This window comes from Canis aureus, chromosome 30 (assembly GCF_053574225.1).
Source record: "Canis aureus isolate CA01 chromosome 30, VMU_Caureus_v.1.0, whole genome shotgun sequence".
Lineage (NCBI taxonomy): Eukaryota > Metazoa > Chordata > Mammalia > Carnivora > Canidae > Canis > Canis aureus.
The window spans coordinates 30,715,994-30,733,027 of NC_135640.1; the positions used below are offsets into that span (position 1 = coordinate 30,715,994).

A 17,034-nucleotide genomic window follows, 5' to 3' on the forward strand; every position below is an offset into this window, starting at 1 on the left:
CTTATCTGACATCTTTTATGTATCTAAATATTAGGAACAATTGTAAGGATTTATTCTTAAAGCATTTTTACTATCCTTTTTGTATCAAGAAATTTATTTTGTTTTCCCTTTATTTAAAGAGGTTTGGGGGAAGGATTGATGGAAGTAAAGATGCTTGGGTAAAATTCAAATCAATCCCTGTTCAACCTTATACAGAATGTGAGGAGCCTGGTGTTTCCCACTCATCACAATTACCTAATTTAACTACATGGACACAGTACAGCATCCTTTGTAATCTCACAGATCAAAAGCAACGCAATAATGTGTTTGTCCCAAAAAAAACAACAGACGTGATTTTTCATGGTCTCATACTTACAAAGCTGAGCAAACTGGCTGCCCAGATGAAAATGCCCAAACCTGTAGCCTACACTGCAGTGAACATGGAGTCTTGATGGCCACCTCTACCACAGTATGGTGTGTGAGCACCACAAACTCAAGAAGAATCTGCTCCAACCTGACCTAGAAGAAAGGCATCCCAGATCACTGGTATCAAAATCCATAACACGGTACTCTAATCTTGTTATACCCATTCCAACTATTATTTCTCATTTGTGGATGAGATTGTACGTGGTATTATATGCCTCTGGTTTTGTTTTGTTTTGTTTTGTTTTTGTTGTTTTTGTTGTTGTTGTTTTCTTTTTGAGAGAGAGAGACAGCGAGGGGTTGGGTAGAAGGAAAGGTAGAGAGAAAATCCCAAGCAGGATACATATCCACCATGGAGCCCAATGCGGGGCTTGGTCCCATGACCCTGAGATCATGACCTGAGCCAAAATAAAGAGTCAGATGCTTAACCAACTGAGCCACCCAGGCACCCCTATATGCCTCTGGAATTTTTATGAGACCTAAGTATCCAGGGGAGGTAAGCATGATTCTAACAATGACAATAGCTAATGTTTGCAAAATCTTAACAGTGTGCCAGACTCTGCTCTCAGCAATTCATGTGGCTGTCTTCTAATCTTTGCAATTGTGAAGTGCATGAGGCAGGAGAGCATAATGACATCCCAAGGGTGACAGAATTTGTAAGTAGCAGAGCTGGAATTTCAATTCATGTGATCTGGTCTGGAATATGTCATATATCTCATGTCCTTTTCCTTACTATGGGTAAAGGAAGACTGTGCATAGGGTATAGGAACTTGCACCAACTCAGAACTTTCTGCAAGCCTATTATAGGCCAATTAGACTCAACTTCAGGTTATATCTAGGAAAAAACACCCAAGACAAAGTTTCCCATTTGAAAAAAAAAAAAAAAAACATTAGGACACATGCTCTGTGCAGGTCAAATAAGGATTAGAACCTATGTGTTGGACCATAGAGGAAGAGCCAAGGGTACCCTTGACCTGGCTTTCAGGGCCTCCCAGGCCAGACTCATTCTTATTTCTGTCTCATTATCCCTGTGCTTCCACATCAGCTCTGTATCAGCTCCCCTTAAGCCACTCCCCACCTTTAGTTGGAGTCCTCTTTTCCATATGCAAATCTTATCAGCATCCTCTTTAGAACAAAAGTCACCCTCTATGGCTACAGGTCACCCTTAGGACAGGTTCCCAAATTGCTCAGCTCACAGTGACTTTATGTCCCAGCATTTTTTCCCCAGAGCCCCTAGGCCAGAAAGAATACCTAGTTGCTCCATTTATCAAATAATTAGGTGCAGGCAAGTTAGAGTAGTAGTTCACATGGTGTCCAACAGAGGTTGCTGTTTCCCTCAAGATTTTAAAACACGACACCCCTGTGAATTCATCACGGCATCCCAGAGCACCTCAGCATGCAGTCTAGAAAACAGCCCATTAGGATTCACGCTACAGGACAAAAGTGCCCATCTATGTCCCTCAAATTCCTCCCCGCCTCACCTGCCTGGCCTCATGCCTTGTAAGTCCCTCTCACCTATCAGTTTTGGCCATGTTCCTAGGCTCCCAATCCCCTCCCCAGCACAACCTTTTTGATTAAGTGAGGTCTTAGTTAACTCTAAGGGCTCATCTCTATCTCAATGGCCTGGAGAACACCTGTCTGACCTCTCTGTGTTGGGAGGTTAATCACTCCCAATATATACTCTCCTGGCACCTTAAATTGTGTGTGCGCGTTTCATTTATGACTCTCTGATGCATGTCTGTCTATAAGTTCCATGAAGTCAGAAGCCTCCATCCTGACCATTATCTACCTAGTGTCTGGCAGCTTTGCCCTCCCTCCACTGTCCTTAGTAGGCTCTGCTGAAAACCAGGTCTGGAAAGCCCAAAGATTCCATGGTAAAAAAGCTGACTAAGCTATTTAACATCGCATTCAATCCTATTACAAAACGATGAAGTTCCCAAAGTAGGTATTGAAGGAGGACATCGAGAGGACATGACCTCTAGTTGACCCTAGAGCTGCACACAGGCAATCACAGGCTCCTCACCCTGGCCCCTGTCCTTGGAATGGATGCTCTACCCACCATCCCCATAGCTGGAGCCATTTTCAAAGATGCAGCCTTGAGAGAATAATGTGTTATTGAGTCCATCTGCCCCGTGTACATGAATTAACCCCATTAAGTCCTCTATATAAACTTAAGATCTGGCAGGTGGGTACTGACATCTACTCATCTTGCAGCCCCCAAAATAACCCTCATGTGTCAGCTTCCTTACTTACTAAATATACCACCTATAGGGGCATCTGGGTGGCTCAGTCAGTTAAGTGTTGACTCTTTATTTTGGGTCAGGGGTCAGGTCATGATCTCAGTGTTGTGAGATCCAGCCCTGCATTGGGCTCTGTCCTGGGCACAGGTCTGCTTAGGATTCTCTCTCTCCCTCTGTCCCTCCTTTCTCTCCCTTTCTCTGTCTTCCTCTCTGCCCTCTCTGTAAACAAAAACAAACAAACAAACAAACAAAAAAAAAAACAAGCAAAAAAACAAACAAAAAAACCCACCTGCTACCTATGGATCTGCAGTGGTCTCTTTCTTTGGCCTCTCTCTGTCTTCTGCATACAGGAACCAGTTTCAGATTTCATCCAAAAAACTTCCAAGGTTGGGAATCAAAAGCAGGCATCACTGTCTCAATTTTACAAAAGATAAAAAAAGAAATGGCCCTGGAAGACATTTATGGTAGACACTTGTGGCAAATTAAATTATTGTTTCATTACCAGTTCCAAATGCTGGAAGACAATGTATAATTCCATTAATCTTTTGTCCCGCTATCATCTCCATGAGAAGAACATGTCCAGGTCAGTCTACTGGGCCAGGCAGGAGTACAAGAGATGTGTATTGTAGGACCACATTAGCTGGACCCAGCATTCATGGGTAACCTTGAACCAACCCACAGGAAAATGAACAAACTCAGCAGAGATCAACAGACACCATGGATATGTAAGCCAAATACATTCATTATCTGCTACTGAGATTTTTTTTTTTTGTGGTTGTTCATTATTTAGCAATAGCTAGCCAATTTATATTTTTCAAAAGAATGAATGATTAAATGAATGACTTGACAAGGGTAAGATACCTAGCAACTTACACATGGAAGGCTTTCTGAGTCCTGTCTCTTGCTTATTCTACACTCCCTGTTTCTCTCCAGCTGGAGAAGAATGGGCATTGAAAGAGAATATTAAATAATTTAAAAGTTAGGAAATAGAAATGATATGCAAAAAGTACAGTAAAGGAAATAAAACTAGCTATCTAAACAAAAGAAATAGTGAGGCTTGTCAGGCTCCCATATGCAAAGGATGCCTGAATATATTCAGTTGTTCTTTAGTCTCCAAAACAAAATAGACTTAATCTGAGCTTGAAGTACATGGGTTAGATCTGAAAATGAATTTCCAAACTATAAGAGTTGTTACGTTTGAAATCATGCTACCAAAGATATCTGAGGAAACTAAAAAGTTCCTATAGAATTTTCAAAATAATGTGTATGCCCATCTTTCTGTGCAGCTAAGGGCTAGGCTAGCTCTAAAAAAGTACCAATTTCTAGACCCAGCAACCCAAGATTCGAACTCAGAAGATAGGAATAAGGTCCAGGAATCCATATGTTTTAGAAGCTCCCCCAGGGTTCCACCATCCAGCTATGTTTGAGAACCACTGGTTTATGTGGGACTCAACCATGTGACCTGTAGCAGTGCCTTCAATGCAGCTTCTTGTTTGTCTCAAGATATTGTGTGAAGACCGGTGTTTCTTAACCAGACTATGGTGGATAAAGGGATGATTTCAGAGGAGAAAGGCAATGATCCTCTTTTGTTCAACTATGTTTTACAAATTTGAATGTAAATGTATTTAGGATTTCAACAGACATCTCATTAATTTCTTAATTGTCATTTTTTCAAAGGTTATGCATACCCTGCAAGGACCAGTTTGGTCACTATGCTCCAGATTAGATTTAGTTAACAAGATGCAGTTTATCTCAGGTGTGGGGTTCCTATCCTTAGCTTATATTTGAGGGTAAATTTTTTATTTTAATCATTACCATTAGGTTACATTTTTCTCCCAATTAAAGTACATGTACCACTGACTCAAAGGAGGGTCCTTTAAGTGCATAAGTAGATATTTTTAAAGGACTATGAATGATGGAATTCAAAATAATGTAAACACAAAAGGTGAGCAGAACCTTAACATGAGTATGGATTGTAAATCTGTATGTACTAAGATAAGTGAATCTGTGAATATAATTATTTTATATAGAATCAAAAAAGAATGGATGAACACAAAGTCAATAAAGAATATCTTATCATTGCATTCTGTTAGACTGACCACTCTAGCGAGTACTATGAAATTTTATGAAATATAGTTTGGGGAAATCAAAGCTTTTACATAATTTTTTAAAGATTTATTCATTTGTTAGAGAGAGAAAGAGCATGAGCCCGGGGATGGGGTGTGGGAAACAGACTCCCTCCTGAACGTAGAGCCCAATGCAGGACTCCATCTCATGACCCTGAGATCATGACCTGAGACAAAACCAAGAGTCAGACAGTTTATCAGCTGAGCTTCTCAGGTGCCCCCATAATTTTTAAAGGAAGTCCAGTAACATCTTTTTGCTATAACGACTTCACCTACTCCCTAGTTAGCACACTGTTTCTAATCTATTATAAACTGAACTATTGCCCATTATCTATTCCAATTTATTTCATAGATGAGACACAGAGAAGTTAAGTGACTTAAGATCAAAGAATAAATGATTGCTATAGCCAGGACTAAAACTCAGATCTTCTGGTTTGGTGTGTGTGAGTGTGTATGTGTGTGTGTTGTCTGTTTGTGTGTGTGTCTCTGTATATGTGTGAGTTTCACATTTAGTAAAATAGTTCAAAAGCTGTCTTCTCATATTATATAACATTTTCTCGTATCATTTTCACTCAGAGATGTCATATTTCATATCCCCACCCAAATGAATTTAGGGGCGTCTTGGGGTAAAACAGAGATTGCCAAACACAGGGTCTACCGAGGACAAGAGACAGCCTCATATGAACTCTCTGGCCATCCCAGCCTGCCTTATTGGTCAACTCTATTCTAGAAGATAGATCCTGGTTTCTCATGGAAAAGCTTTCTAGGTGTCATTAGCCATGTAAGAAACCCCCTGGCATCCAATCTTAAAATTTACATTTGGCAATTCTGTGCCCTGTATTCAGCCAAATCTACTTCAAAAATACTACCCCAGGGTTTTTGCAAGGGAGTTCAAAGTCATGTATAATGATTTGTACATTTGTACTTTCCCTTGTGAACTGCTGGGATAATCACCTAGGAAGTGGAAGCTAGCTTATAAGCTTTGATATTCAGCAATTAGCATTAGCCGCCATGACTGATAATATATTACATTCCAAATAGATCAGATAGAGGCCTGTGTGTCATGGAACAAATGTCATGGAGCCCTAGATGAAATGACTATTCAACAACACATTAAATCAGGTGGCAGTTTATACATCTAGGGAGTGAGCAGTGCCAGAGTGCAACCAAGCAGATCATCCCAATCTCCTCAAATCCATAAATTCTAATGCTTCCCTTCTTCCTAAACCCTCCTGGATTCACACCACTTCACCAGGTCATAAAAATAAGATATTTCTCCTCACTCACAAATCTCAACGGACTTTCTTGTGACCAGGGGCATGCCTCAACTGAAACCTTCTTATTATTTTTAGATTTTTTTTTTTATTTTGTCAAGTAACAAGAACCTCATCCAACAAACCAGAAGTTTTGTTTTAAAAATTTTTTTCTAGTCTGGGTAAATAATTCTATTTAATAAAACATGAGTAATTTTCTCCTTACACTATACCTACCTTTCTTCATATGCAAGTATATCATACTCAGTTACCTGGTTTCCCATTTTACAACTAATTTGAAATATGAAAAAATAGAATTCAGGAGATAAATGTTAAGAAAACAGGAACATTTGGAGGGAGGAACAGTCTGACATCAAGGGAGAAAAGAAAACCATTAAAATAGGAAATTATGAGAATAAAAGCATAATTAACTATACCTTTAGGGTAATGCCAAGTAACCCCATGTTCTTCAGTGACCTTGAAAGACACCAGATTTTAAGTAACACCACATAATATATGTGCTTAATAATAGCCTATATAAAGGTGCTCATCATGATAGCATTCATGAAAAGGAGGGAAAAAAGTTGAAATAGATTTATCAACCAACAATAAAAAAAACTCTTTGGTAAGTTATAAATTTTCATGCAAGTGAATAGTATACAATCTTTTAAGTGGTGTGAACAATAAAAAAATTTTTATATAATCATAAAAAATATTTTATATAATCATAAAAAAATCTTTTTTCTTCTGAAAAAAAGATAAAATCATGTCCTATATATTCTATTCAACAAGGCTGAGAAGTGTAACAGATTTCAGAAAGATGCTGTTTAAGATGCTTAAAATTAAAAAGTATGATACTTAAATAACATTTGGGAAAACTTAAGTTACATGGAGTAGCTCAATTTTTCAAGATTTAAGACAAGTAAGGTATCCTAGGAAGTGGACCAATCACAAAATGCTTTGGGATCATTTTCTTAGCTGTCTTAAATCCAGTCTAAGAATATAATTGATATGTTAATCTTATATAGAAATCACAGCAAAGATGGCTTTTTCCTTGGAAGGCCTCAAGAAATATTAAACATAAAGCAAAAAGGCTAACAGATCCTTCAACCACAGGTGAGAACCAGAAGCACATTGCCTTACACAGTATGGAAAGTGTGGAAGTCAGGAGCTGGTATTTATAACTACAAACATATATTGTTCATCAGAGATGGAGGAGTTGCATGACCTCAGATGTCCCTTCTGTAATTCTAAGTGTCACACATAAGGGAAAACCCTACTTGGGAAAGCTCATCAATATATAAAACAAGAATCAACTCTGCTATCTCCATTATATCTACTCTAAACTAATTTACCATCTTACATTTATTTCTCTGAAGTTCTAAAAGATTTAATTTTCTAGTCACTGTTTATTTTCTCCTTTAACAAGACTACCTATTCTAAATGCTCCTTATTGCTCTAGTTTCTAGCAATAGCTTCTCCTACTTCTGACTATCAATGGTCTAACTTTTTGTGCATTCTCATTTTGTCCAGCAGAGAATTCATAATGTCTAGTTCTTCACATCACATACTCTAGAATTAAGCATTCTATTAAATGAACATTACTATTATTCTAATTATCCTACATTTGCTTCTAGTATTTATCCAAGAGTCATATTTTAAAAATTTAAGATTGGTACAGTGCAGGCACTAACCAATCAGAATGAAAGTAAGCTCACTTCCCATGGATGTAGACTGGGCAACTGATACACCTGTACAACTGCATGGCATCTGCATGTGAGCACCATATTTATTCCAAAACATTCTTAAATATCATAGTTACACTTTTCCCCCTATCTCTTATAGACAAATCAATTTTGGTGGGTTCTTTCTTATTTTCCCCTAATCCATAACTATCTTCATCATATGTTCCCATACTACAACCTTCAGCAACTCTTACAACTGCTTGTGAAAATAAGATGCTAATCATGGTTACATGACAACCAATTAGATGACCTACATAAAATGGCCAAGTTCCTGGACATATAAAAAGATTAAAACTGACCCAAAAAAGAAATAAAACTCTGAAGAAACACAAAAAAGTAAAGAAACAATTAGTAATCAAAAAAATTCCCACAAAGAAAAGCCCAGGCCCAGATGGCTAGTGAATTCTACATAATGTTTAAGAAGAATTAACACCAATCTTTCACAAATTCTTATGAAGAATAGAAGATCCCAATACCAAAACTAGACAAAACCATTATAAGAAAACTATAGACCCATATCCCTAATGAATATAGATGAAAAATTATCAACAAAATACCAGTAACTAAGTCCAATAGCATATTAAAAAGATTATAAACCATGGTCAAGTGGGATTTATCCTAGGAATGCGTGGTTTGTTCAACATGCAAATATTAACCAATGCTATATACTATATTAATAAAGAACGAAATCACGTGATCACTTTAATAGCTACAGAAAATAGCATTTGACAGAATCTAACATTTTCCATTATTTAAAAAAAAACTTTCAAAGGATAGAAGAGAATTTCACCTGATAAAGGAAATTTACAAAAAAGCTATAACTAACATCATACTTAATAAAGACTAAAAGTGTTTTTCTCTAAGATCAGGAACAAAACAAGATATCTATGCTTGCCATTCTATCCAACATTATACTGGAGAGTCTAGCCAGGGTAAAAAATAAGTAAAAGCTATCCAGCTGAAAAAGAAGAAGAGGGACACCTAGGTGGCTCAGTCAGTTAAGCCCCTGCCTTCAGCTCAGGTCATGATCCTGGGCTCCCTGCTCAGTGGGGAGCTTACTTCTGCCTCTGCCTCTGCCACTCCCCCTACTTGTGTGCTCTCTCTCTCTCTCTCTCTCTCTCTCCCTGTCAAATAAATGAATTCTGCTCATTTAAAATAATATTAAAATATTAAAATAATATTTTAAAAAAATAAATATTAAAAAAAGATAAGCAAAGGAAGAAGTAAAACTATCTCTATTTGTAAACTACGTGATCTTGTATGAGGAAAATCCTAAGAAATCCACAAAGAACTAGTAAAGCTAACAAATGAATCTAGCACATTTGCAGGATACAAGGTTAATATACAAAAATCAATTGAAGTTTTATACACCTTTACAATAAAAAATTAAGAAAGCTATTATTAAGAAAATGAAATTAAGAAAACAACAGGGGATCCCTGGGTGGCTCAGTGGTTTGGCGCCTGCCTTTGGCTCAGGCCGTGATCCTGGAGACTGGGGATCGAGTCCCACCTTGGGCTCCCTGCATGGAGCCTGCTTCTCCCTCTGCCTCTCTCTCTCTTTCTGTCTTTCATGAATAAATAAATAAAATCTTTAAAAAAAAAAGAAAAGAAAACAACTTCATTTATTATAATACCAAAAAGAATAAAATGGGGGACCTGTGTGGCTCAATAGATTTAAGTGTCGAACTACTGATTTCAGCTCAGGTCATGATATCAAGGTTGTGAGATCAAGACTTGTGTTGGGCTCCACGCTGGGCATGGAGCCTACTTGGGATTCTGTACCTCTTCCTCTCCTTCTGCTCCTTTCCCCTACCTACACTCTCTCTCTCTTTCCCTCTCTCTCTCTCTCTCTCTCAAAAAAAAAAAAAAAAAGAATAAAACAGGAATAAAATTAACATTAGAAGTGTGAGAATTTTACATTGAAAATTTCTTTAAAAAGTTAAAAGAAATGAAAGACCTAAACAAATGGAAAGACATTCCATGCCCATTAATCAAAAGACTTAATATTGTTAATATGGCAATACTTCCCATATTAATCTACAGATTCAATGCAATCCCTACTAAACTCTTAGCTATATTTTTGCAGCAATGAATAAGACTATCCTAAAATGCATGTAGAAGTGCAGAGCCCAAAATAGCTAAAACAGTTAAAAAGAAATAAAAAGAAAATTTGGAAGACTCATAATTCTTCATTTCAAACTTACTACAAACTTACTATAATCAAGACTGTGTGGTACTAGCAAAAGGGCAAACATTGATCAATTTGATAAAATTGAGTATCCAAAGTACATATTTACATTTATAGTCAATTTATTTTTGACAAAGATTTCAAGAAAATTCAATGAGGAAATAAAAGCCTTTTCAACAAATGGTGCTGTAACAAATGAATATCCACATGCAAAAGAATAAAGTTGGACCCCGACCTCACACCATATACAAAAATGAACTCGGAAAATTATCAAAGACCTAAATGTAAGAACTAAAACTATAAAACCCTTAGAAGAATACATAGACATAGTTCTTTTGTTTTGATTCAGGCCATCTTCATACATCTGGGAGTTAGAACCTTCTCTAACAGAATGAGTTTTATTTTTCCCAGATTAATCATATCTTTTTACTTTCTTCATGGTGATTTTGCCAGATAATAATTTTTTTATATTTATAGAGCTAAATTAATCAATTCTCTTTATGGCCTAGGGGTTTTGCAACTTATATAAAAATGGCCTTCCACAATCTGAAATTATTAAAATATAAAAGAATAATGCAGAGGAAATTGCTTAAATATCCACCAAAATCTGTTTTGCTCACTTGTATAGTGGAAGAATTGAAGTCTCAGACTACAGTGGTTATAAAACTCAAACCCCAAAACGATGGAGGCTGACATCTATAGTTTTGACTTCTTACTAAGAACCCAACAAACAGGAAAAATGCCTTGTGTTTTGTTTGTCCCAGTGGGAAATAATTTTCTAGTCCACAGGTGGGTCACTTAAGTGTCTAACTTAGGGCAGATGTGTAAGAGCCACCTCACAAAGGAGCAACACTTATCCCCTTTCACTTCACAAGGGTTAAAATCCATGCTGTAACATCAAAGCTGACAGCCTCAACTCAGTCAGCCACAGCAATTCACATGTTTTCTGCTCTGGTTTCCCATTCTAGCTTAGTTTCCAACACCTGAGATTTTATTTTCTTGCTTTTCTCAGTTATGCATTTAGAATAATATGCATTAGATGTTACCCCACACTTCTGAAAACCGTAGTAGCGAATTTTTAGTTAATTTACTTCGCCATGCTTCCTGGACCAGAAACCCACTCTTTAATTTTTTTAAGGGTTTCACTGCCAGTTGCTCTGGGAAATCAGAGATTACTAAAATAAAAGAGATGAGGAATCACAAAGACTCTGGAAGTCTTACAAAATTGTTAATGCTACAAACCTCAAAACAGTAACTTCCGACACCTTTTGTAAATGGGGATCAGAAGCCAAATTGTCAACTGCTCCTCTTTCCTGAGAAAGGAGGTCATAAAACCATCCTAATTACTAACTCCTACACTTTCTACAAGTCAGGTCATCTCTCCTTCATAAAGGCCCCTCTGTAGCATAAAAGGTTTATTCCTTCTATGAACATGAATGATGGAAAGGCTTCTGGTTTACAATGGGTAATTATAATTCCAGGAACTTCTTGATAGCTAATTCCCATATTAGGTGAAAGTCAATTTCCAAATGGCTTTCTGGTACAATTTCTCTTAGGCAGAACTCTGTAGAATACAATAATGTTCAAAGACCCGAAGTCTAATGAAGTATGTAGAAGGCACTTATGCTAAAAAAATTATTATTTTTCTGGAATTCAAGTTTGACTGTTTCATATTTTTATTTTCTAAATCTGGCAGCCCTACTCTCCAGCAGTGCATGGATCCTCTTTTTGTGGCTTGTGGTCCTGCAGATTTCTGGGACAACTTCAGTGAAAACAGAGACAGATTTAGATAGTGAAAACCTACTGGACTTGATTAATATCCTAGTGCCTACAACTGCACAGGAGATCAGATATGCCTGTATTCCAATGGATAATTTTACCAAAGTTTATGAGAAAGAAAAAAAAAATTTTCCAGTACGTTTTACAATCTCTCCCAGATTCAAGTCCCTAAAGACACATCCCTTAGGGTAGCTCACGGTGGAATGAATAGATCACATTACTATTGCAAGTGTCTCTCTTTTTTTAAGTTTTTATTTAAGTTCCAGCTAGGTAATATACAGTGTAATATTAGTTTCAGATATACAATACAGTGATTCCACATTTCCGTACAACACCCACTGCTCATCACCACAGGTGCCTTCTTTCAACCCCATCACCTATTTAACACTGTAGGTATCCACAGACTGTTTCTGAGGAGGTCCATTCCTACACTTGCCTTATAATTTCTCCCTAACACTTCTCAAATGCACTGAAGGATTTAGCCCTTTTGACATTTGGGTCCCATCTCCATGCTCCTACCAGCAGAACAGTCAGATACCCAGACTTAGGAAATCCTGCATATTACCCGGGGGAATGCTAAAACATTCTGAGACAGAAGTTGGTTTTTGCTTTACCAAGTGACTCCAGTGATGAGAGGCTGGTTATTAAATTTATTTCCAAGCAAGTAGAGGGTAGGAATGTTAGCTTAAAATCTGAAGACCCCAGTTACAGCCATGATACCATTTGCCAATCTGCTGAATCCAATGTAGGTTTTAGGTTTCTGACCACTCGATTTTATCTCTAGACTCCAATGTAATCACAGGGTCCAAAATAGGCCCCTCAAGTTCCTGATTGAAGCCTCCTAATGCTCCTAGCCTCAAACAAAATAGTATTAACTTCAGAATATTCCTCCTTAAAATAATATTAATCCAAAAGAGTAACCAAAACATAACAAACCTATCAGCCAAATCCTGCCACGGATGTGCTGTGAGGCATACGATGGGGAGACAGAGTTTAATTTTCATTTCCGTTGAGTGCCTTTAGATGAGGCAAATACTCTCCAGAACCCCACAGCTTCTACATCCACAGACTGCCTTATACTATAACTTCACTATAATTTCACTATAACTTACTATAATGTACCTCCATGTCAGTGTTTTTCACTGTTTGTATTTAAATTCCTAAAGATTAGAGAACTTATCTGTTTATAGCTTTTTATAGCACCTAGCACAGTATCTGGCACATAGAAAATTCTCAATATTTGTTCCATGAATTAATGAATAAACTGAAGGACTGTAATTTAGTTGAACCAGAGTATTCCTGAGACTAAAGTGACACTTTCAAGATTCATATAGACACATTAGTCACATTTTCCTTAACAGCAGCATCTGCACCCTTGACCAGTCCAATGCCCTCATAACTTACATGAGACAAGTCAGATTTCATATTAAATGACTCTGTGTCATTCCCTCACCACTATTCAGAAAAGGTGCTGCTTGCAGGGACTGATGGTGGCATTATCCCTGAGTTTAAATGACAACATATTTTCTTAAAGTTGAAACATCCATTATTCTAGGTTTGCTATGGTTGTCTAAACATTTACATTCAATTGCTGGCGTGTGCTCACTCATTTCCTATTGCACTTTATGCATAGAAGGAAAAGAGCATTACTTTTTCAAAATCTTTCTCCTTTTAGGAGGGGTGAAGTTTGTCTCTGTCACAGATACAAGATAGCATAAAATCAAAATGAGACTTCTCAGGTTTCTATTCTCTGAGTCAAATAGCATTTCTACAGTATTGTATCCTAGAGAACTCAATCTCAAACTTTCTACCAAAAAAAAAAAAAAAAGGGTTTGGTGTTTTTTTTTTCCAGAATAGTAATTGGCTCAATGTTTGGTGGCCTGACCCAAATGGAACCCTGGTAGAGGAAAGTTGAGTTGAATGGGTTTTTAGCCTCCAATGTTTGGAATCGTGGTCTGTAGACTAATAGCAGTGGTATCTGCTGGGACCACACAAAAAATGTAGAATTTATGGTCTGAGGCCAGAACTCTTCAATCAGATCTGTGCTTTAACAAGTTCCTCAGATTCAAATGCACGTTAAGTTTTTGGAAATGCTGCCCTGGAATCTCCATGCTAACGTACAAGTTGTCTCCTCAAACTTCTGAGCTGTGTCCATGAACTCCAAATGTGAGTAGGTGCCATTTTCTTTCCAACTCAGATCATGAATCAAAATCGATTTTCATATGACAAGAGGTCCTGAGATGAGGAGGTTGTAGGCTTAGTCAATCAGGAAGCCCCATGAGCTTGACAAGGACCCAGGTTTCCTTCTATGTTTCCGCTCAGTCATACTTAGCATGGTCTCCTCAGGTTAGTTCCTTTATTATCTCAAGATGACAGCCACAGTTCCAAGCAACACATGCAGGAAGAAATATGTCAGCAGCAGAAAATATCTGCTTCTTCATGAACATCTGCTTTTGAGAATGAAGAAAACATTTCTCCAGAAACCCCCTCCACAGACTTCCCTTTGTATGGCATTGACCAGAATGATGTCACATGACCTTGCCTGGACCAATCTTTGACAAGGACACAGATCCTCTTTGATTGACTTAGACCAACCATTTTCCATTCCTTGTGGCTGATTCTAACACTTGCTTTCATGTAAAGAGCAGAAACTTGTGCAAGATAGTGTTTGGTTAACAAGGGAGAGGGGAGGCAAGAGATGGAGAGTAATCTGATACGAAAGTAGTAGCAGAACTGCTAATAGAAAAAAAAAACAATAATCCCAAACATAAGTCACATAAACAAAAGAAAATCTGTCTTTTTTATCTAAAAGGACACCACTTACAAAAAGCACACATAGGAATCAAAACAGATCTCAGTCCCCAGATAATTACCAGAGTCTCTCTGAGACTCCCTCTTATCTTCCCTCTCCCCATCAAAGTCTGACCTCCATCCTCTATGTGGAATGCACTCAAGAGACAGACGGGGATGCAGCCACATGGATGTCTAGGGCATAACTCAGCACCCTTTGCAGGTTTTTTAGATCAGACTATAATTCCTTTTCCTATCACTAGTTAAACATGAAGGAGTTATGGGCTAAGTGCCCACAGCAAAATAAGTCTGTAATTGATCTCTACCATAGCAACATTGGTATCTTCAATGGACATGGTAGGTAATAGGGAAGGGAGATATATATATATATATACATATATCAACCAAAGAGCAAGTTAGTCAAGGACAGTGCTACTCAAATATTAGTATGCTTAATTACCGTCTGCTTCAGAGGTCTGGGCAACAAAGAAAAATCCTAATGTTTAGTAAGCATCCCAGCTTATGCCTGAGGGGTACTTATCTGAGGAAGAAAGTATTCCTTTTCTTTAACATTTTATGCAGTGTTGCCCCAGTATCTTTTTGGATTAAACAACAAAGATCATTTCCCTGTTATAACATGCCATTCTTACTGGGGCAAGTTGTACATTCCAGTCAAAGCATTTAGACAAGAAATGCAGAGGTAGGGGTGTGTGTGTGTGTGTGTGTGTGTGTGTCAGTGTTAAGCCTTTGAGAAGGGTTTTGTCAACCATCACAGTAGTGTAATGTAGTGAAAAGAACACTGGGTTCTACCTGTCTCATAGAACTGTATATATTCAGATTACTATAATATATTCATATATGAAAGAAACTTGTAAACTGGATAACATGTTAAGAATATTCTTCCCTGATGCTGATTTATCAAATTATTTTCCCATGATATTGAAGCATTTTTTAATTTTATATCTTTGCTGCATGCAACATCTTCTGGGACTTGGTAATTTTACAAGGGCTGTCCCTTCCACTCTGTGGCCTCACACAGGGTCTTACCTTCTTTCACTCACTCATGGGCTTCAAGAGAACAACATTTGTGATATGAACTGGCAACGTCTTCTCTGGAGTCTTTGGTGTGCACTTTGCAAACCCTGAAAATGCAAAAGGAATGCACATTTAAACACTGTAACCAAGGAAACACTGAAAACAAGAACTAATTCCATTTCTGCCTTATTAATCTTATACACACACACACACACACACACACACAATACTGCCAACAATACTATTTTAGAAGTTTAAAGAAGACTTTCAACTGAGAGATGAACAAAATCACTTCCAGAAGGGATGAAAGATTGAGGCATCAGAAACAATAATGGAAGAGGCAGCAACTTTTTACTGAATCAAAAATTGATCACGATGTGAAATATATATATCACTTGCCCCTGCTTACAAACAATTGTTCTATTCTCTTTTTCAACACTTAACTATCTTCCCATACTAACACATTTAGTAAAATTGCTTTTTTTTCTTATTTGTGATTTGCACTACTGATTCCAACTGAGATAGAAATAAATGGAATATGTATACCAGGATCTCCCCAGCGTCCTGTACCAGCTCGTGTGGTTCTGCCAAGGAATGCAATTATAATTCTAAATAAATATGCTGTATGCTCACTTACAAGGAAACTGAACTCAGAAAAGATTTGTGCCCTTTCATTTAAATGTACACAGCAGCTGGCTCCCAAATGAGTCTAAAACAAATGTCCCCTGCCCTGTTTTTTAAAGAAATAATAATAGTACCAGGAGCTATCAAATAAAAACTCTTTCTCAGGCATAGAGTAACTTGAAGGGGTTACAAGGTCCAAGGGCCACATACTTGTTGTTGCCCAAAGGCACAAGGTAGGTGCAATAAGCCAATAAAAAGTACCTGTCCAAGGTGAATGCAGAAGGATTTATTTACTAGATGACATTATAATAACATTCATAAATCCTTGCATGGTCCAAATCCTCATTTTCTAGGCACAGAAAGCTCAAGGGCTCACTTTCATGATCTGGGTTCTTATAGGTTGAATAATGGTCCCCAAGGCACCAGATCCTAATCCTTGGAACCTATAAATGTCACCTTAAAAGGAAAAAGGACGACGAGGGGCAAGACGGCGGAAGAGTAGGGTCTCCAAATCACCTGTCTCCACCAAATTACCTAGAAAACCTTCAAATTATCCTGAAAATCTATGAATTCGGCCTGAGAATTAAAGAGAGACCAGCTGGAATGCTACAGTGAGAAGAGTTCGCGCTTCTATCAAGGTAGGAAGACGGGAAAAAAGAAATAAAGAAACAAAAGGCCTCCAAGGGGGAGGGGCCCCGCGAGGAGCCGGGCTGAGGCCGGGGCGAGAGTCCCCAGGACAGGAGAGCCCCGTCCCGGAGGAGCAGGAGCTGCACCGACCTTCCCGGGCGGAAAGGGGCTCGCAGGGAGGTGGAGCAGGACCCAGGAGGGCGGGGATGCCCTCGGGCTCCGGGG

General features: G+C 38.0%; 1 protein-coding gene across 4 annotated transcripts in view; it reads right to left on the reverse strand.

The window, feature by feature from the left end:
- The window catches only part of KRTAP11-1 (keratin associated protein 11-1), a 98,289-nt gene extending 82,628 nt beyond the window's left edge, over window positions 1–15,661 (reverse strand). For 2 of the 4 annotated variants that reach the window (XM_077878959.1, XM_077878958.1), the window contains exon 1: window positions 15,571–15,661. The gene's annotated coding sequence lies outside the window, so the exon portion shown is untranslated. Of the gene's footprint in view, window positions 1–355; window positions 472–2,931; window positions 3,165–15,570 lie in introns of those variants that run through there. The other 2 variants (XM_077878956.1, XM_077878957.1) reach the window with 2 other exon arrangements.
- Window positions 15,662–17,034: the final 1,373 nt, after the last annotated feature.